General features: G+C 39.2%; 1 long non-coding RNA gene across 1 annotated transcript; it reads left to right on the plus strand.

Moving 5' to 3' along the window:
• The first annotated feature begins 2,554 nt into the window (after positions 1 to 2,554).
• LOC138889008 (uncharacterized) lies at positions 2,555 to 2,920 on the plus strand. Its single transcript, XR_011406551.1, has 2 exons — positions 2,555 to 2,586; positions 2,655 to 2,920. It is a non-coding gene; the product is annotated as an uncharacterized lncRNA (long non-coding RNA).
• The last annotated feature ends 18,995 nt before the right edge of the window (positions 2,921 to 21,915 follow it).

Genomic DNA, 21,915 nt, shown 5'->3' on the forward strand with positions numbered 1-21,915 from the left:
AAAATCTAGCACGAAACCCATAATTATAAAAATTATATATATATATATAATTTTTACAATTAAGTTATTAAAAAATATGAATTAAAATTATTAAAAAAACATAAGATTATTAATGATAGTTTGGTACCACTGGGCACGAAACCCATAAGTTTATATATAATTTTATACAATTAAGTTGTTAAAAAATATGAATTTAAATTATAAAAAACACACATAAATTTTAATGATAGTTATTAAAAATTATGAATTTTCAGTTGACGACATGGATGCACCTATACATCCCGGCCCTCGGACGTCGGAGCTACTACCCCTACAGCCCCAGCATAGATCCGAGCATATATGGGGGGGAGAGTTGCTTACGCAGACTTTTCGGGGCAGGAGAGTGGATTTATTGTGGGAGTTTTTGACTCCTCCCCGCGTTCTACATCCCCGTGTGGTCCATCACCTGGAGGAGATGGGATTATATAGGATCATTAGCATTGGCCGGATACAGCTCGACTATGCTTTGATTGAGCGGTGGCGACCGGAGACGCACACTTTTCATCTGCCCATCGGCGAAGCCACCATCACACTCCAGGATGTCGAGATTTTATATGGCCTGTCCACCGATGGCTTGCCAGTTTTACTGCCTGGGAACATAAGATATTTTAACCGGGCTGCATATATGGATATGCTGCACAGGCTCACGGGCTTCAGGTCCGAGGACCCAGATGTAGCAATTGGGAGTAGTCGTATGCAGTTGGTCCCCATTAGAGACCACTTGGTGCAGATCCACGATACTATCACCGACGACTCAGCGGAGGTGGATGTGGAGCAATATACGAGGCTGTTGTTGCTCCTTCTATTTGGGGGGTCTTGTTCCCGAACACTTCGGGGAACCTAGTGAGCCTTCGTTTTCTGCATCATATTGCGGACTTTGATGATACAGTCAACTACAGTTGGGGTGGTGCTGTCCTATCTTTTTTGTACAGGCAGATGTGCCGGGCATCCATGGGCACACAGAGAGACGTTTGTGGCTTTCTGCCACTTCTACAAGTGACAACTTATTCAAATAATTTGTCGTTTAGTTCCAATTCTAACTAGTTAGAGTTAATCTTTACGTCAACTTTCTGTTTTAGGTTTGGGTGTGGGAGCGATTTCTGCAACTTCGGCCACCTCTACCATAGCTACCGGCTAATGTACATATTCCTGATCTCCCTCTAGCTTGTAGGTGGGTATTGCATCGTAGACTTGCACGAGAGTATCATGGCCATCATAATCTCCCCTTCTGTAGGGATGTGTTGGATTTTCTGGAGGATGCACAGGTGAATATCTAACTAAACTTACCAATTAATTTTTAACTAGGTGTTGCGCAAACTAACGGTTTGTGTTATTATTTGATAGTTCATCTAGACGTCGTACAACGAAGAGCTGATAGGTACCCTGCCAGCGTATTGCACGCACGGTCGCCATATTTGGAGGGCTTCCGTCCCTCTCACGTGCCTCGATATTGTTGAGCATCATGCCTCAGAGCGAGTATTTCGTCAGTTTGGATTTCCGCAGTCTATACCGACTCAGCCTGCATGGGACACTTTACATTATGAGAGGGATGATAGGATGAGAGTGGACGACATATTTATTGAGTGGCTGACAGCGCAGTTGGGTATTTAGGACAGCCGAGGGGACTTGACCCCAGCTCCGCAACACTTTCCTATCGAAGTTTATATGGCATGGTACCGCACTGTTTCCCGACTTTTTATCGGGAACCCAGTTCATCAGGTAGATGGTCGATACGTCTCATACGCCGGGAGACATGAGGCTCTGGTATGTTTTCTGTTATTATCAATTACTTTAATAGTAATTTCTAGTCAAATACGTAGTTTATATTAAAAACTTTTGTGCAGGCGATTGGATTGCATACCGTATATCGTATGGGGCAGCAGATGCAGAGTTATGTCCACGACCCTGTGATCATGCAGGACTATAGTCGTCGCATAATGGATGTGGCTTCCCAGACACTGCAACGAGGCCGATCAGATCAGCGTTTGGCACACCAGCCAGATTATGTTGACCCAGCCACATACCAGCGAGGTCGTGGTATGCCACGGGGTGGTGGCCGACGAGCTGATGCTGCTCCACGACGACCTGCTGGTATTGGACGACGCGGTCGTCGGCGGAGAGGAGGTCCCCAGCAAGGGGGCTTTGAGGCTCATGCTGATGATGTTGCTGCTGATATGGGAGGTGGCATGCATGAGACCGACATGCCGTCTTACAGCCTTGGCATTTATGACACTCCAGGGACATCGCAGGTGACCCCATCGGGTCAATTCTTGATCATGGGCTCGAATTTTCAAGGAGTGGAGTTGGGTAGATATTTCCCTGGCCCGTCTACCACTGATGAGTCTTGACCGATCCGAGATTTTGATAGTGGGCACCGACTGAGTTATGGCAGCTCATCACATGCGCAAGTATGAGTTTATTAGTATTAATTTTATTACTGTTTTTACTATAACTTATTTATTTTGTTTTAACTTTATTAATTTACTTTTTTAGGCTTCATGCGATGCTGCGACAAATGACTACATTCAGGATCCAGACACGATTATGGTAAGACAATATAAATTTTTGTGAATTGTTATGTAGTTTTCTATACTAAGTTTGATATTATTATGTAGCCTTCTACTGGACCTGACAGCACCACCGATACATGTCATCCTGTGCCGCATCCGGCCATAAGGAGACGACTTGATGATGATGATCCTGATAGCGTACCCGGGCGGCAGGGGATGCGCCTCAGGCCAACGGCTACTTTGAGACACACCGGATGCGGGACACATTGATTCGGTCTTCCATATTTTTGTTTTTTGGTGTAAATAATATTTTTTTGTACATTAACAACAATATTTAGTCGAATATGACAGTTACTTTTTTTTAGTTCAAATCTCGTTTTATAGTTTTTGGTATAGTAACACAACAACTTAAACTTAACTTCCACTTAAATTAAAATAAAATTAAGTACAACAAACAAGGAAAACATTAGTACAACACAAACACAAACATAACAGGCCAACATAATAAAAAGACATGACATATGAAAATGACACTAAACACATACACGTAAATGCTCCATCCTCAGTTGTCATTTATTCTTCGCTCCAACCACTTAAATCGTTCTTCCATTTGTTCTTTTTCTTCTTCTAACTCTTTCACTCTCGCCTTCACCTCCGCAAGTTCCCGTTTATATTTTTTGTTGCGTTCCTTGTGTGCTTCACAATTCCATTCAGCTCTCCATTTTTTATCTTCCACCTCCTTTAGTTTCTCCCTCATATCTGTAATAATTCTATCTGCCTCCTTTTGTATTCTATGCTGGTATAACAACATATTATGAAATTCCTGTAATCTATCCCTGTAGCTTTCCTGATAACATGGTTCCTCAGCCCATTCATCAAATTCACAAGTAGGTTCGTCGGGTTGCTTGTACAACTTGTTCATACAGCACCAATAGCGGCGTCCAACGTTAGCACCTTCCCACCCACAATCCATCATGCATGGTTTTCCACATAAGCAAATTGGTGGACGACCAGGTTGAGCCATTTGTGAACTATTTGCTTATAATAAAAACCTTACTTACTTTTAATGAAATATTTCTTGGGGGAAATTTTTAGCACACAAAATAACTACAATGACCCCATTATTTATAGGCTAAACAATACACATATAACGCCATATCTAATGGCGCTATATTAGATAACGCCATATCTAATGGCGCCATATCATGATGTTGACGAGACGACTTTATGTCAGCCGGTCACACATATCTAATGGCGCCATATCATGATGTTGACGAGACGACTTTATGTCAGCCTGTCACACATATCTAATGGCGCCATATCATGATGTTTTCAGCTTTTTCAGTTTGACAAGACAAGACACACATAGCGCCATATGTATAATTTGTCTATTAAATATCGTGATAGCGACAAGACAACACACATAATAAATATACCGATAATTATATTAAATTATTATTTAAATAGGTAAAAAGGGAAAGTACAAATCATAATTAACAAACAAGAAAATATTATTTCATAAATACTTAAATCGTATACATAACAACTAATTATTACAACATGAACTCATGGGTAGTTAGGTACAATAGAAGAACACCCGCCCTGAGCTTGATTATTGTTGCCACCCAAAGGACATTTTCTACGGTCGTGGCCTGTTTGCGAGCATATACCACATTTGCGTGCATATACGATATCACTAACATCCATTTGGTTCCGTATACGCGTTCTCTTCTGCACCTGTCTTTTACGCAAATAGGACTTGTTACACACCATTTTAAATGGTTCTGGGGGCCAGTAATGCTCAGAACCCACTGGTTGCAACTGACCACTATATGTGTTTAGGTATTTGGAAACACTATATTGTTGATCAATATAGTTGGTCTCCGCATAACCAACACGTTGAAAACACTTGATGGCATGTGAACAAGGCATGTGGTAGATTGACCATTTCCCACATGAGCATAACCTTGTGGATTCATTTACAGTATGTACATTATTACCCCGATTATTATGGATAGCGGTGCGAACTTCAAAAATACCTCGTTCGTTATCATATTGCAAAAAGGAATGCCAATGTGCTCGCCGTCTGTATTTCTCTAATCTCTTCATAGGCACTGGCATAAATTCAACACCCCTTTCCATCAATTCCGTTGCAGCTGCAGACCGTTGTACAAACCTCTCCGCCATCTGCTTGAACGACATACGCACCATGGCTGTGACGGGCAATCCTCTTGCCGACTTTAATAACCCGTTGAAGGATTCTGACACGTTTGTAGTAAGAATTCCCCAGCGTCTGCCACCATCTGCATGCAACGTCCACTTTTCAGGATCATGTCGCATTAACCAACGATATGCTGCATCGTCTTCTTGCCTGATAGAATCCATATGCCTCCGGAATTTATGTTGTTGGTGGTCTGTTGCTGCCATCCACATCAAATCATGTAGATCCTTTTTGGGATGTGCCTTCTTGAAATTGGCCTTAAAGTGCCTCACACAGTAACGGTGGTATGCATAAGGTTCTTGCCAGGCAGGAAGGTTCTCCACAGAACTTAATATACCCCCGTGCCGATCAGATATTAGACAAATACCTGAACGATGTTTGACAACGTGCTCTTTCAAGTGGTTCAAAAACATTGTCCACGTCTCTGTGCTTTCATTTGCACAAATAGCAAAGGCTAGAGGAAATATCTGTCCATTTGCATCCACAGCCACGGCTATCAATAGCTTGATATCGTACTTTCCATAGACATGAGTTCCATCTATGGATATTACGGGCCGGCAATACGGAAAACCATCAATTGCTGGCTTAAACGCCCAAAACACGTAATTGAATATATATTCTGGTTTACCCGGACTCCGCTCAAGCTTCCATTCAATAACTGTTCCGGGGTTAAAGTGCTGCAGTGCAGCCATGTAGCTAGGCAGATCTGCAAATGACTTATCCCAGTTACCATAGACTATTTCAAACGCTCTTTTGCGCCCAAGATATGCCTTTCTTTTAGTAATTGTGTGGCCATATTCCTGGTAGACTGCTGTAATGCACTCTTTGATTTTATACCTTATGGACGCTTCGATGTGCGGAATAAGTACAAGAGATATCAAGTCAATATCCAAGTTGAAGTGATTCCCGTTGAAAGTGTCCATTTCGCATGTGTGGGTGGGAATGTATTTACCCACTTTCCACATACCTGTTTTCTTCTTCGACGCACGCAACATCCAATTACATGGCCAAAACCACCTGCGGCAAATAGCCTTGTATACCGTCGGACTTGACTCCGATACCTGAATCTCACGACACTCTTTAACATTGTGCATTTTACAAGCCCTGCTTACGCGTGCTTTATCAGGAAAAAACATCCCCTTTGCAAGCACCGTTGGTCTAGACTCATCCCACATTGCTGTCCGGATTTTATCAAAATCCCGTGTGAGAGCTTCCACATCCGGCACGGCTGACAAGTTATCAATATAAGGAATCTCCCTTGAATGAAACGGCACTTCAGACTCGTTCACTTTTCGTCTATGGGGGCTCTCTTCAAATTCGGTCCTTCCTCCTCGTCCTCTTCATCACCATCCTCACGAGCAAATGGTGTCTCGTCTCCCGATTCATCGACATTGTTATCGTAATCGCTGTTCTCTTCCTCACTCTGTTCATCTGCCAGATCCTGGTGTAATACGTCGTTTTCGGGCAATTGAGTGAGTACGGGTAGTTCAACTTGCTCGTTTTCACTGCACATTTCAACAAAAATATAAGCTGCTAAATTAATAAATGCTTTATATATGGCTGTAGCTTTTCACTTACAAGTTGTAATGTGATGACATTCCATGATGGACGTTTTCAGTTAGGTGATGACTACCGGATGGGTCACTTGTAAAATTCATATCCGGCTGGTACCCCTATTAAATAAATGAGCGTTAAAATTTATTCAATACGCAAAAATATACATATTAACACAAATGAAAATTGAAGTTTACCACTCTTCTTGTGAATTATGCAAAACAGGGTATAAATTATTTTCTCGCTGCTCATTCGCCGACGGTGATAAATTTAAATCAAGAAAAATTCTTTCATCTGGAACATGTCCGGCAAAAACTGATCCAGAATAACCACCCGATGACTGGGGGTTATCTCTACTACGCACAACCTCATTTTTTGGAACGTCTTCGACCTTCACGTACATCTCCAACATTGTGATTACAAGAAATTCCCGGCATTCGTCCGGAGTCCTCAAGAAATCACTCAAAGTGTCATCATCGTCGATGTTAAACTCTGAGTAAAAAGCAACCCCTTGCGGCGTAACGGAATACGGATATCTTCCGGTTACTTTGAGTATCACTGAACGTTTTCTCACACTCATTTTTTTGCATAACAACGATATCAATGTTTCGTACTCAATTGAAAGTGGCAATTTAACATTACACTTAGCAGGTAAACTGTAGCCCACAGAGTTATTCTCCATCACAACCTCACCCCCCAATATAATGATACTCTTATTCTACGTTCTTCAGACATAATGAAAAAATGCTGGAGAATTTAACAACAATAGAAACCAACAAGAGTTAAAAAAAATTTTTGAATGAAGTTGGGGCGATTCTACGATGTTTATATAGAAAATGGCTAGCCGGGTAATTTTTTTTTTTGGTATATAGCGCCACAAAAAGTGGCTTTATACACATTTAAATTATTGAACCCAGACATTATTGGTGGGGTCAGGGTATAAGACATATAGCGCCACTATTAATGGCGCTATGTAAGTTTGTCAGTATAACGCCACTAATAGTGGCGCTATACAGTAACGGTACAGTTAACGTTACTGTATAGCGCCACTATTAGTGGCGTTATATATACTTTGGTAACTTTTTTTTTTACACTTATTTGAGTATTTTTAGTAAAAATTAACAATATTTTGGTTCCGCACTCTAAATAGAAGTGGTTACTTAAGTAGTCTCGCAATAGGTAATGCCTGCGTACACATTATTCTTCCCAAACTTTACTTGTGCGATCTTACTGGGTTGTTGTTGATTAATTTTTTTCTTCCTCTATAATTGATATCTAATATATTGTGACCTTCGGATAAGATCGGTGATTGCTTGATCTATATATAAATAAATATTAAATCAAAGTGGTTACTAAAGGAAGACAATTAATAAAGAAAATGTATCGTTTTCCCAAGAAAGGGTTGAATTCCTTTGCAAGAAAAAGTTTGCCCAAAAACTTAAATTGTTTCCTATCTCTCTCACCAAAATAACGTGATAACATGCATGGTGTCATTGGAAACCTTAAGAAAGTTGTACTAAGATACTGTTTGATTAATCTCTTTTTAGGACGTAACCGCGTAATTGGGCGTGATATGCGTTCTTTTTCTTTTATCGTTACCAACTATCAATATTAATTCGAAATTGAAATACATGTCTTTTTGGTTTGTTTTTTCTAAAGCGTGTGTTTGAATGAGTTCAGTGTATAGGGTAAAATTGTTTTACATTAAATGATCGAATGACTGTGTGAAATATAGAATCGGAGGCAGACGGAAGATGAATCGAGTAAGAATTGAGATCGAGGATAACAACTGCAGTTGGTATTGGATAGATCTCGAATGGAACATAATCAACGGAAGCGAAACGAATGTTTGTCACCAGATAACATTTAATGAAGAATATTTTAAATATTAAATAGGCAGTCGCTGCAGAGAATTTTGGCATTTATGACATGCCGTTAAATCTTCATCAATGACATCCTTTATTGTAATTTAATAGGGGCGTAATCCTAGGATCTTGTTTTATATGTGTAGCTATAAATAGTAGTTTCAACAGCCATTATAGGGACACGAAATCTTTGGCAAAACTTATACAATATTCTATTTTCAAGTTAAATAATACAACATTATTTCCTGCTTTACATTGCTATAACTTCTGTCCTTGGAGGAATCACTCCCGGAGTAAGATCTGCCATTTCCTTTAGTTTTTATACTAAGTCTTATCTTTAATCTAATTTATTTATCGTTTTGGATCAAATCAGTTAGCTTGTCTATAAACCACGTGAAAAATTCAACTGTATTATTGACGAGGGCAAAACACAACACGAAATTGATGCTCGCCAGTCAAAGGTAAAATAGTTAACATATCGTCTTCATAGAGATTGTATTTAAACAATGCTCTAGCAATTTATGGTTTAACGCTAGGATTATCAAAACTTGATTGGAATGATTACGAACTACGATTAAATACTAAGGTAAAGTAATTTACAATAGACTGCAAAGAACTAGAGATTAGCAAAGTTCGGTTCTTATCAATGTGAGAAATAAGGGGTTTGACATGATAGGTGCAAGGTTATTTTTCTAGATATGATATTGTTATATTTCACTCTTGATGTTCTATCGATTCTTATGAATTCAATAGGTGATTAGCTTATACTTTCGATTCAGACTCCTCTCTCGATTAAATCTAAATTTTTCAAATAAACTAATGTGAAGTGCGGTGAAACTCGCAAGAATCTATTGGTAGGAATGATCTAAGAGAAACTTCTTGCGATTATTTCACAATCTTAATTTAAACGGTAACTCAAAAAATCTCTCTCGATTACTTCAAAGAACCATCAAAATAAACTAAGGCATACACTGCAATGATAAAGTTATTTCCATGTGACTAGGAGGTCATGGGTTTAAGCCGTGAAAACAGCCTCTTGTAGAAATGCAGGGTAAGGATGCGTACTATAGATCCTTACGGTCCGACCCTTTCCCAGACCCCGTCCATAGCGGGAGCTTAGTGCACCGGGCTGCCCTTTTATACGGTGCAATGATATTCAATCAGATGTTCCTCTTTTGATTAAACACTATAAAGAATGAAATCACAACTCTACTAAAGCTCCTCTAACAAATGCAAGCAATTAAACAATAATCAAATGTCATTATCCAAATTCTTCCTACGTGAATTGTCGTGACGACACCTAGTCTCTACAACTTGGTAAGCCTAACATTTGCGAAAATAAAATGAGAAACATAAAATTTAACAACTAATCGTAGCAGATAATTTTAATTGAAATGTTGGAGATGCCGCTCGGCATATACAATAATTAACTCTTGAAGTATACACAACTCTCTCAAGACCCGGAACACCATAAGTCACATGTTTCTAACAATTTCTAACTGTTTTATACATCAGTGTCTAAAGAAATAAGGGAAGAATCGACATAGGGGGATAGAGGGGGACTCCGAGGTCTGCGGACGTGGGAAGGTGTACCTTGAAATCTCTTGAACAGCAGCAACCGTGAAACTAAACTCGAAACTAGTAAGAGGTATCTGGATCTGCACACGATAAACATGTGCAGGAGAGGCATGAGTACACCACAATGGTACCTAGTAAGTGACAAGCCTAACCTCGATCGAGTAGTGATGAGGTCAGGTAAGGGCCCCATTAGTATATATATAATAAAATAAGGCAGAGTAAAATAAAGGCTGAAATTTAACAAGAATGAAATCATAGAAATGTAATAACTCAGTACACAGAGATAACAACAGGGGATCTCCCAAGATACCATCTCATAGTCCCAAACGTAAATATGCAGGGGGATCTACCGAAAACGTTCCGTAGTCCCAAAGTAAATATGTAGCTCAAACAATAAGATAACAGTTATGGTAAGAAAATATGCAGTTTATACTAAGTACAAGTCAAGGGAAATCAGGAAATCCACTAAGCGTGCTGCACAACGTTCAGTTAAGCAATTAAGGCACATAGATATGCTAGTCTAGGCTAAACATGATACTGCACATGCTGGTATAACTCAAATAAGAAGAAAACATGTTATTACTTAGCAGAAATCGGGTTTTTTGTACAATAACCATGTACGTACTCATCACCGCACATAAACGGTGCTCACATATCAAAAATAGTACCAAATTAAGGGGAGTTCCCTCACACAAGGTTTGGCAAGCCACTTACCTCAAACCAAGCTCAAATCAATCCGTAAAAATATTTTCCCTATAAATATCCGACTCTGAATGGCCCAAATCTAGCCAAAATCAATTACATAACATAAATATAACTACAAGGAACTAATCTAGCTAATGGATTGGAAAATCACCCAAAAAGTCTCCCCGGGCCCATGTGTCGAAATCGGGTAAAAGTCACAAAATATGAACACTCATTCACTCATGAGTCTAACTATACAAGAATTACTCGAATCCAACCTCAAATTGTCTTTCAAAACTCAAAATTTTAATTTATGAAGTTTCTACCACTTTTCCCCAAACTTCCAACTCAAATCCCTAATTAGAAGATGAAAATAACAATAGATTCATGAAATATCGCCCAATCCGAGTTAGAATCACTTAGCCTAACAATCTTCTCGAAGAAACGTCGAAAAATCACCTCACCCCGAGCTCTCAAAGTCCCAAAATCGAAATGGGAATCAAATCCTCGAATTTCTCTTTTCTACCCAGTTATATCCGCATCTACGGACCTGCCATCACACCTGCATCACCGCACCTGCAAATCGCCATTGCAGGTGTGGATTCCACTTAAAACTCAGCGTCCACTCCTGCGATCAGAGGGTATCACCTGTGTGTGCAAACCTGCGGACCCATGTCCGCTTCTGCTGTCCTTCACCGCTCATGCAAACACTCTAACGCATCTGCGGGCATCACAGATGCGGAATTCACCTCGCACATGTGACCCCTAGCAACTCCTCTATTTTCTAGTTCTATGCTTGGCTCTCTGCACGTGTGATCCTGCACCTACGGTCTTCCCACCGCAGGTGCGAAAACACCAGAACTCAGATAGCTTCAGCAATTGCATAAGTCAAAAACTCAATCCATTAAGCATCTGAAACACACCCAAGGCCCCCCGGGACCTCAACCAAACATACCAAAAAGTACTAAAACACCATACAAACTTAGTTGAGCCCTCAAATCACATCAAACAACGCTAAAATCATGAATCATCCTCCAATTCAAAGTTAAAGAACTTGAAACTTCAAATTTCTACTACCGACGCCGAAACCTATCAAACCATGTCCGATTGACCTCAAATTTTGCACACAAGTAATATTTAACATTACAGACCTACTTCAACTTCTTAAATCCGATTCCGACATTGATATAAAAAAGTCCACTGCTGGTCAAAATCTCCACTAATTCAATTTTCGTCATTTCAAGCCTAAATCAGCTACAAACCTCCAAAATACAATCCGGACACACCCCCAAGTCCAAAATCACCCAATGGAGCTAATGGAACCGACGAAACTCTATTCTAGAGTTGCCTTCACACAATTTTGACTACAGTCCAAATCCTAAGACTTAAGCCTCCGTTTAGGGACTAAGTGTCCCAAAACACTCCAAAAACTAAAACGAAACCTCCCGGCAAGTCACATATGCAGAAACGATACGGGGGAAGTAACAAATAGGGGATTGGGGATATAAATCTCAAAAATACCGACCGGGTCGTTATATCAAATCCATAAACAATAACCAAGTCCTCAAATAATGTCAAACCCTAAGGTAAACTACTAACGTTACAATCCAAGGTCAAAAGGCCTTCAATTCTAACGTCATAAAGTCTTCTGTGTCTTGTAGCCTTCAATTCTCTCCCAAAACTTCTAAGGTCAAAAGGCCATTCAAAAATATCATTTTGACATATTTATACCATGTAGAAACGGACTCGGACGAAACTACCCTTTCCAAGCCAAATAAGAAAATACTCTGAGAAATTTTTACAGGCGCGCTGCGCCATGCGCCGCCATATGTGGGACATTAGTATGAAAGTTCAGAGTGCAGATTCTGACATATAGCAGCAAACTACAATGTCGTGCCGCCCCATGCGGCGAGGCAGTACATTTTTTACACTTTATTTTATTTTCTTCACGTTCTGACATTCAGACTTGGCTCCTGACCCCCGTACGTGATCCCAGTTTAATTTCTTGAGCTTTTACTCAGACTTTAAAGGTCCAAATTGTTCGATTTAGCTCCAGAATATCTTCTTAACTCGGAATCACTACTTATAAAGCATAAAACACATAATAAGTGCAGTACACTAATATTTAAGTTCAAACACAAGTAAAATACAGTAATTGGAGTGCAAACTGTGACTAAAATACGGGTTTCTAGCCTACTATGAACACCCCATACTTAAACCATTGCTCGTCCCTGAGCAACCAAACTGCACTTCACATAGAGACAACCTTCTTATCAGACAACTTCCCCAGCTCATCAAGCGAAGAATATTAAAAGCAGACTAAGCACCCTATCATAGCATACTAGCCTCAAGACTTGACTCAAAAGCACCACGCATGTTTTTCAACCTGCTCACTTACTCTAACATAAAGGTTAAAGACTTTACCTTACCTTCGCAAATCATGTGCCCTCACACCAAAGATAGAGAATTGTTCCACACATAATAAAATTCAAGAACACATAGGAACTCAAGATAGAAAGAATTCACTCACTCTTAGAATTAAATTTCATGTTCCATAGAAGACGCACTATAAGCTTGCCCGTAGTGTAATACTCTACTAATTGAGCTCATTTAGTCAAGGATCAAGTAGGCTTTAATTGGATGTAATGTAGGATGCGGGATGGATAAGATATATTTGGATATAGTGACTGCACCTCCATAAGCACTTTAATACATATACATTAATACATTAAACTCCACACTTGTGCTGAACCAAACTCCAACCTTCACACAACATAGCATCATTCTCCTAATATCTTTAAGGGCAAGCAAGATGAGAACTACCACTAGTATGGAATCAATTTTTTATTTCTAATACATACACATATTCTCTCTTTTTTTCTTTTCAAGGTTCATTTTATTTTCCAAGAAAATTCACTTTTTTTCAATTCCCTACAGGTCGCTCTTACAAATTTTTAAATGGTGCACCTTCCTCCAAATTTCTTTCAGTTCCACTCAAGAGCTCAACCATTCCCCCACTTAACTTTTAACAAGCTTATAAATATTTCAAGTTCTCAAGAAAGGTAACAGGTTCAAACAGATAGTCAATTAAAATAAAGGGGTCATGCTTGTAGTGTGGTTTCCAAAAAAGTATGATTACAAGCTCAAAAGGGCTAACTAGAATACACAACAGTCAGGCAGGTCATAAAGATATAATTGTCTCAACAAAGAAATGTCTATATCACTTTCTAGACTAAACAAGACAGTTATTTCACTTTGCAAACACAAGGAGCAAGTTCTAGATATCAACATACATGCACAAAATATCAACAAACTCTCACGCACACATTGGCACATAATTCACTTAGGATCGGATATATCCCAACTCTTTAGCTAAAACAATTAAGCAACATCAAAATCAAACATCTTAAGGCACTTATACATGATTCAAGAACTGAGACTAGGCGTCAAAACTAAGGCACTCACTATTCTCAAGGCTCAATAAAGTCAGAAAAAGTCATCTCTAGTTAATACCACAACACAAGACTTCACTATTCCTAACAAAAGAAAAATTAACTACACCCGGTTCAAGCAAAACCATCAAAAAAGGACCGCGACACAAAGAAAAATCAAGAAAAAATTGTTACATTACCTAAGAAAAACAAATAAAAAACTTTCTTCGACTTTGATCCCTCAATAAGACAGCCGAGGAAATCCATCGTCGGGAAAAGTCAATATTTTTTTCAATCAAACGAAACAAAAACAAACAGACATATTCATATTTACATCCCCCACCCCACACTTTAAATTGTGGCATGTCCTCATGATACACAAATAAAAAGCAAGAGGTAAAGGAAACTTCACTGATTCATCTAGTTGGGGTTTGAATCGAAGTCGAGATCTCCTTTGCACGCCCGACCTAGTGCACACGTACATTCTGAGAGTTTCTTTTCGGATTTCTTTGGATACACCCCACACTTATCATTTTTACTCTCTCCAAGTTGCTCCTTTAGGGCCCCCTTCCTCCTTCCATCTTGAAGATCACCCTTTGTTCCCCCCACTCTGAACATGAGTTGCCTTTCCTGAATCTCAAGAATTTCTCTACCAGTAGCCAAGAAGGGTCTTCCTAAAATAAGATGGGCTTACATATTCTCCTCCATGTTCACCATAATGAAGTCCACATGTAACACAAATTTATCCACCGAACTAGCACATTTTCCACTATTTCTTCAGGTATGGTTGTGGTCTGATCTGCTAGCTGCAAGGACATAGGTATCAATCTGATATCTCCAAGTTCTCCCTCTAATTTCTTAAAAATAGACAAAGGCATAAAATTAATAGAAGAACCTGAATCATACAAAACTTTTTCAAACTTAGTACTTCCTAAGGAGCAAGGTATAGTAAAATTCCCCGGATCTCCTTATTTTTGTGGGAGCTTGCTTTGTAGAATGACACTACAATGCTCTGTCAGCTTGACAACCGAAGTCGCTTTTACTTTAAGCTTTTTGGACAATATCACCTTAAAAAATGTTGCATAAGCTGGCATCTGTAATAGAACCTCTGTAAAAGGTATATTTGCATGCACCTTCTTGAGCACTTCTTGAAAGCAGGCGAATTTTTTGTCTAGCTTCTCTCTTCTTTGCTTCTGCGGGAAAGGTAGAGCATGCATATATTTACTTTTTTCAGTCTCCTTATTTACTGAAATCTCATCTTTCTTCTTCTTCTAAGCTCTAGTCTTCCCCTTCTTCTTCTGATCATTATCCATTATCCCTGCACTTTCTTGAATGTAGTCATTTTTCTGCTCCTCTACAATCTCCACCTGCCTTTCAATCAGCTCATCCTTTTGTTTTACCATGGGATCCTCAAATACATGCCCACTCCTCAAAGACACCTGCATTTAATGTCTCTTTTGGATTTCTTTCAGTATTAGTAGGAAGAATACCTAGAATCCTCTCAGACAATAGATTGGCTAGTTGCCCCACCTGTCTTTCCAAGTTTCGAATGGCCGTGGCTTATTTCAAGCCTCTCATCTGTCTTAATAATAAATTCCTTCATCAGATCTTCCATGCTAGACTGATTAGACTTTGGAGAATGATATTACTGCCTCTGTTGATTTTGAAAACCTGGAGCTCCCTGTCCCTAGGGTCTGGAGTTATTTTGCTGCCATGTTGCACTGCCACATAGTGACCTCCAAGAGAAACCTGGGTGCCTTTATCCCATGGAGTAAAAGTTGTTGCCACGTTGGTAGTTGCCTCTGTCAATGCTCCCTACTATATTTACTACTTCAATTGAAGTTTGGCACTCATTTGTAGGGTGTCCCATTTCACAAAAGTCACATGTTGCTTGCGGCTCGCTCTATACCTTGGCCAATGTCAGCTTTCTTATCTCTTTGGCTATGGTGCCTAGCTGGGCTTGCACTGGTGTGTTAGAGTCTACATGCTTCACCCCAGCTGATTTTCTTCTATCATTACTCTCAACAGGCCATTGGTTAGCATCTACAGAGAGCTCGTCAAGAATTGCAACAATCTCCTTAGGAGTCTTCTTCATTAAAGGACCTCCAACTGCGGTACTCAGAGTTCGTCGTGAGGAAGGTGTCAATCCATCCCAAAGGTCCGGAAGCTTCATCCACAATTCAATCCCATTATGCCGACACTTTCTCACTATCTCCTTGAATCTTTCTCAAGCCTCGAAAACTATTTCAGTGTCCTCTTGGTGGAAGTTGTGAATTTTCCTTCTAAATTTCATTATTTTGCATATGAGAAGTATTTGTCAAGAAACATTTTAGTTATATCTTCCCATGTCCTGATCGATCTAGTTGGTAAGCTACTAAGCCAGTGCTTTGCTTCATCCTTCAGTGAAAAGGAGAATGCCCTTAAGTAGACTGCATCTTTTGATACTCCATTGTACTGGAAGGTGTTTATGATTTCCTCAAAACCCGTTAAGTGAGTGTTAGGATATTCATTCACCTTTTCCCTAAAGAAACAATTATTCTAGATAGTTTTAAGCAAGCCTTGCTTCAACTCGAAATTATTTGTTGCTACTGGTGGAGGTTTGATACTGGACGGTCCCTGATTATAGAATTGTATGGCATAATCACCCAATGCTCTAGCAGAACTAGGTACCGCATTCTCAAACTGGTCTTCAACCAAGGGTCAATTTAAATTGAGTCTTCGACTCACATCATCTTCGATAGTCTCCTCAGCAACTCTACAGGCTGCCCCGTTAACTGCCTGTGTGACTGCTTCCTGTGGGGCTCCTTCACATGTAGCTGAATCAACTACCTGTTCACCGTTTTTAGACATGTTCTCTTAGGCTGAAGATTACCCCAAGAATTTCCTGGTAAGTTCTTTCTCTTTCCTCAACTGTCGCAGACACTTTTCCACCTCTAGGTTGTATGGAATCAATTCTTTTGATGAACATCGAGTCATACACCAGAGAAGTCAACCTGTTGCTTGCATACGGAAGAGAAAACTCGTGAAGAATAAAATAAAATAAAATAATTTCCTGAATTAGCACCAAAAACTATTTTGAACACTATTTACTACCAACCCTCGGCAACGTCGCCAAAATTTAACGAGCGCAAAATAGAACACGAAAATGATGTACGTTAGCCAAAGCTAATATAGTTATATTATCATCTCCATAGAGATTGAATTTAAACAATGCTCTAGTAATTTCTGGTTTAACTCTGTTCAGGGTGATCAAAACTTGATTTGAATAATAACGAACTACAATTAACTAAAAAGTAAAGCAATTTACAATTGACTACAAAGAACTAAAGATAGCATAGTTGGATTCTTATCAATGTGAGAAATAAGGGTTTTGAAATGATAGGTGCAAGGTTGTTTTTCTAGATATGATGCTATTATATTTCACTTTTGAGGTTCTATAGATTCTCACGAATTTAGTAGGTGATTAGCTTATACTTGCGATTCAGGCTCCTCTCTCGTTGAAATCTAAATCTTTCATATACTTGCGATTCAGACTCCTCTAAGAGAAACTTCTCCTGATTATTCCACAATTTTAATTTAAACAGTAACTCAAAAAGCTCTCTCGATTACTTCAAAGAATCACCAAAATAAACTATGGCATATGCTGCAACGATATTCAATAAGAAGTTCCTCTTTTGATTAAACACTATAAAGAATAAAATCACAACTCTACTAAAACTCCTCCAACAAATACAAGCAATTAAATAGTAATCAAATCCATAGACAATAACCAAGTCACCAAATCATGTCAAACCCTAAGGTAAACTACTCCATAATAATGGAGGAAGTCATCACAAATATAATTAAAGAGTGAGAAAGCATCATCTAACGTTACAATCCAAACTGTTGTATTGAATTGATGGAGAGATAATGAAATCTTATGTGTATTATAGCCTCCAATGCTCTCCCAAAGCATTGAAGGCCAAAACTCCCTTCAAAAATGTCTTTTTGGTGTATTCATACCATGTAAGAACGGGCCCAGACGAAACTACGCTTTCCAAGCCGAAACAGGAAAATACAGTGAGAAATTTATATAGGCGCACCGCGCCATGTGCCGCCACATGCGCGATATTGGTGGGAAAGTTCAGAGAGTGAATTCTGACAGGCAGCAACAAACTACAGTATCTATGGCACGATAGTTAATTTTTTACAGAGTATTTTCTTTTCTTCGTGTTTTGATATCCAGAGTTAGCTCCCAATCCCTGAACGCAATCCCCGTTTAATTCCTTGGAATTTTACTCAGACTTCAAAGTTCTAAATTGTTCGATTTAGCTCCAGATTATCTTCTTAATTCAGAATCACCTCATACAAGGCATAAAACACATAATAAGTGCAATACTCTAGTATCTAAGCTCAAACACAAGTAAAATACAGTAATTGGAGTGGAAACTATGACAAAAACACAGGATTCTAGCTACCATCATCATTTTACGGGTAAATAGTTTGATGCCCACCGTGGGGCTTAGACAACTGCATAATTGAATTGATCCATGCATCTGTACTAACTCGTTTGATTCCTTATTTCATATCCAAAAATTGAAAAATGGCAACTAACAATGTCAACATCGCACATAATGTTGACGCGCACGAAAATCTACCTCAACATGAGGATTCAATCAGTGACACTCGCAACGAGGGGGACATAGCAAATCCGGTCCATGGCGGATAATATCCCTGACATGTGTGGGAAATGACTCCCAGTGACGCTAAGGATGAGCATGTTGCGGAAACAGTAAGGATCTTGAGAGAGCAGCAAAAGGCCATAATGGGTCCTCTCTCAAACAGGACTAGGTCATGATGGAACTAAAGCAGACGTTATTAGGAACTTCCAACAATGCAAGTGGAAGAGGGTGTTCCTGCAAATCAAATGGCTCAAAGAGTTGAGAATAATACCCCAAGGGGTGAGGTCAGCTTCGACGGAGCCGGGAGGATCGGTGGCAGTTCTGGTGACAACAACGGTAATGATCCCTTTAAATCTGAACTCATAAGATTCATGAGAGAAATGTACAAGTGGATGGATCATAACACGAAGGATTTCCACACCCGAATGGATCAAATTTCAGGTGCACCACTAGTTTGGAAGCGTCCAGATTCGAAGAAGTATACCCAGTTGCCGTTTAAGCTGAGTACAACTCTAGAATTGATTATGAAATGGTTCAATATGCTGGACATACCGAAGTACGATGGAACTTTAGACCCTTAGGTGCACATCACAACTTATACAATGACGGTGAAATGAAATTACTTGGCCCAACAGGAGATTGAGTCGGCTCCGCTGAAGAAATTCGGAGAAACCCTCACGAAAGGGGCCTTGGCATGCTTTTCACTTCTACCCGAACACTCAATAGATTCCTTTGAAATGCTCACAGATTCTTTCATTAAAGCCCACACCTGTGTTGGGAAGGTCCAGGCCCGGAAGGCGGACATATTCAGAATTGTGCAAGGAGAGTCCGAATTGCTGTGTGAGTTAGTGATCAGGTTCCAAAAAAGGATGATGTTACCGATCGTGCCAGACGATTGGACAGCGGGGGCATTCACTAGGGGCCTGAACTCGAGAAGCTCTGACGCCTCTCGAAAGTTGAAGGAATGCCTGATCAAACTCTAGCCGACCATATAGGTGGATGTGCAAAACTGCTATGAATCAAAGATAAGTATAATAGATAATTATCTCGGGTTTTAGACATCGACCAAGGGGTGGGACCGAGAAAAAAATAGGATAAATTCAAGGATGATTTTGATGCACACCTGTCATGACCCAAACCGATGGGTTGCGACAGGTGTCTGAGTCCTACCTGTCAAACACCCCTAAGCATACGTCTAAGATATGAAGATGTGTAACATCTTCTGAATTACGAAGATAACATATATGAAAGAAACTTGTCAATAGGGCATATGTACGTATATCTGCAGAATATGGGGCGAGCCGGTAAGGCTGCTATAGACAACTATACATCCAATAACTGAAAGCCGACAAGGCCACATACATCCCAACTAGACATACTATCTACAGACCTCTAACAGAAACATAACTGTATAAAGACAGGAATGAGCCACGTCATGCCCATATACATATATATATATATATATATATATATATGTATATACAAACGTATCATACCAGCATCAAAAGCAGCTCCGGATCAAATGGAGCACGCCAACTCTCGCTGATCAGGGATCCTAAGAAGGGGCCATCAACTTGCCTATATGCACCTGCGGGCATGAAACATAGGCCCCTTGAAATAGGGCATTAATACAAAAAATGTACTGAGTATGTAAGGCATGAAAATATGTACGTAAAAGACATAGATGAAACATGGAATATAGAAACATATCTTTAAATCTGAATAATTTTGTAAATTCTAAAACGTTTATAACGTCATGAACATGCGTATTAATGGTGTGCCATGCATAGGTATGGGTGTACATAATATCATCAAGCCACTAAGAGCATCCCATCATATTGTCTCGGCCACTGTGGGCACATCATCAACATATACCAGCTGATCAGGTGGTGGTGCGTATATAACGCCATAGCCTCTTCCCATATCCCATATACATATACATATACATACATATATACGTGTATATGACACCGTCTGAGTCATATTTCAGCCACTGTGGGCAACATCATCATTATATATCAACTGATCAGGAGGTGGTGCGTATATAACGTCGTAACATTTTCCCATATCCCATATACATATATTTACATATATACGCGTATATAACGCCATCTGGTCATGGGTCAATTCACATGAGTGAAATGCATGAAAATACGTAATAATCTCAATATTCCTTCCGGATAAACTTTTCCAACTGCATATTATTCTGAGACCCATGAACAGAAAATAATAATAATATGGGGAATCAAGAATATAGACATCCCTAATAATACTATGAATAGAATAATTTCTGGAAATTGCGTATTTGCTCATTTCTTCAATATGATTTGGGCCATGCCAAAAGAAAGAAGGGAGGGCCTTAACATACCTGTTCCTTGAATTATTTGATCGAAGTGAAGCTTCTGCTTCTGTGAAATACTTTGAAACGAGAGGATGAAGCTTCAACTTCTGAATTTGAATGAAACCTTGCTATGTATTTAACAAAATTGTTGTTGTTCTTTGAATTTTCAATTCGAAATTTGGTCTAAAAATTTGGATGAACTTATTCTGCTTCTCACGTCTTTCTTTTGAAACCAAATATAGAATGCTTTCATTTGCTTACTTAGTTTTCTAGGTAATGAAATGCTTATTTGCTAATACATTTAAGTCATGCCTTGGTTGAAATTATCAAGAGCCATTTGGCAGAAATGACTTACTTAGTCATTTCCAATTGTGTGGCTTTTTTCCACATTGGGGGGGGGAGGGTTATTTTAATAATTTTTTATTCACTTATTAGTTAACCGGGTAATGCCCTGTTACCCGGTAATTAATCAATTACCCATATAACTTAAAAATTACCATAAAATTACTTAAAATTCTATTTATTTTTAAAATACTTCATATATACTTTATATATTATACCACTGTGGTCATATGGTACCTTGCATGTACTAGTTCATAATTATCGGGTATTATCGCTCGACCTGTATTTTATTCCAAATTGGCCACTTCCAACGAAACCTATTTTCGTTAATCCGTGTACCCCTTTATCCTTCGTAACACTTATTTATCGCTTGTTATAAATAGCATAAGTACGTTAACGTCAAGATGATCTCATCCCCGAGTCTATGTCGGTTAACTGAAAATGAATTTTTAACGTACGAAAACGCGAGATATAACATGCTTCCCCCCTTATAAACATTCGTCCTTGAATGTTTAACCTTCCGGGATTTATATAACCTTGGTAGAGTCGCCCTTGTAACCACGCTACTACCATCTCTTCTTGTAAAAACCCAATAATTTAACGCCATATAGGACCATAATCATTAATAACGACGATAGCCTTACACGACCAATAACAATAACTAGCACAAGAATTCGTACACACACCTT

The sequence above is a fragment of the Nicotiana sylvestris genome, chromosome 4 (genome assembly GCF_000393655.2).
Source record: "Nicotiana sylvestris chromosome 4, ASM39365v2, whole genome shotgun sequence".
Taxonomy (NCBI): domain Eukaryota; kingdom Viridiplantae; phylum Streptophyta; class Magnoliopsida; order Solanales; family Solanaceae; genus Nicotiana; species Nicotiana sylvestris.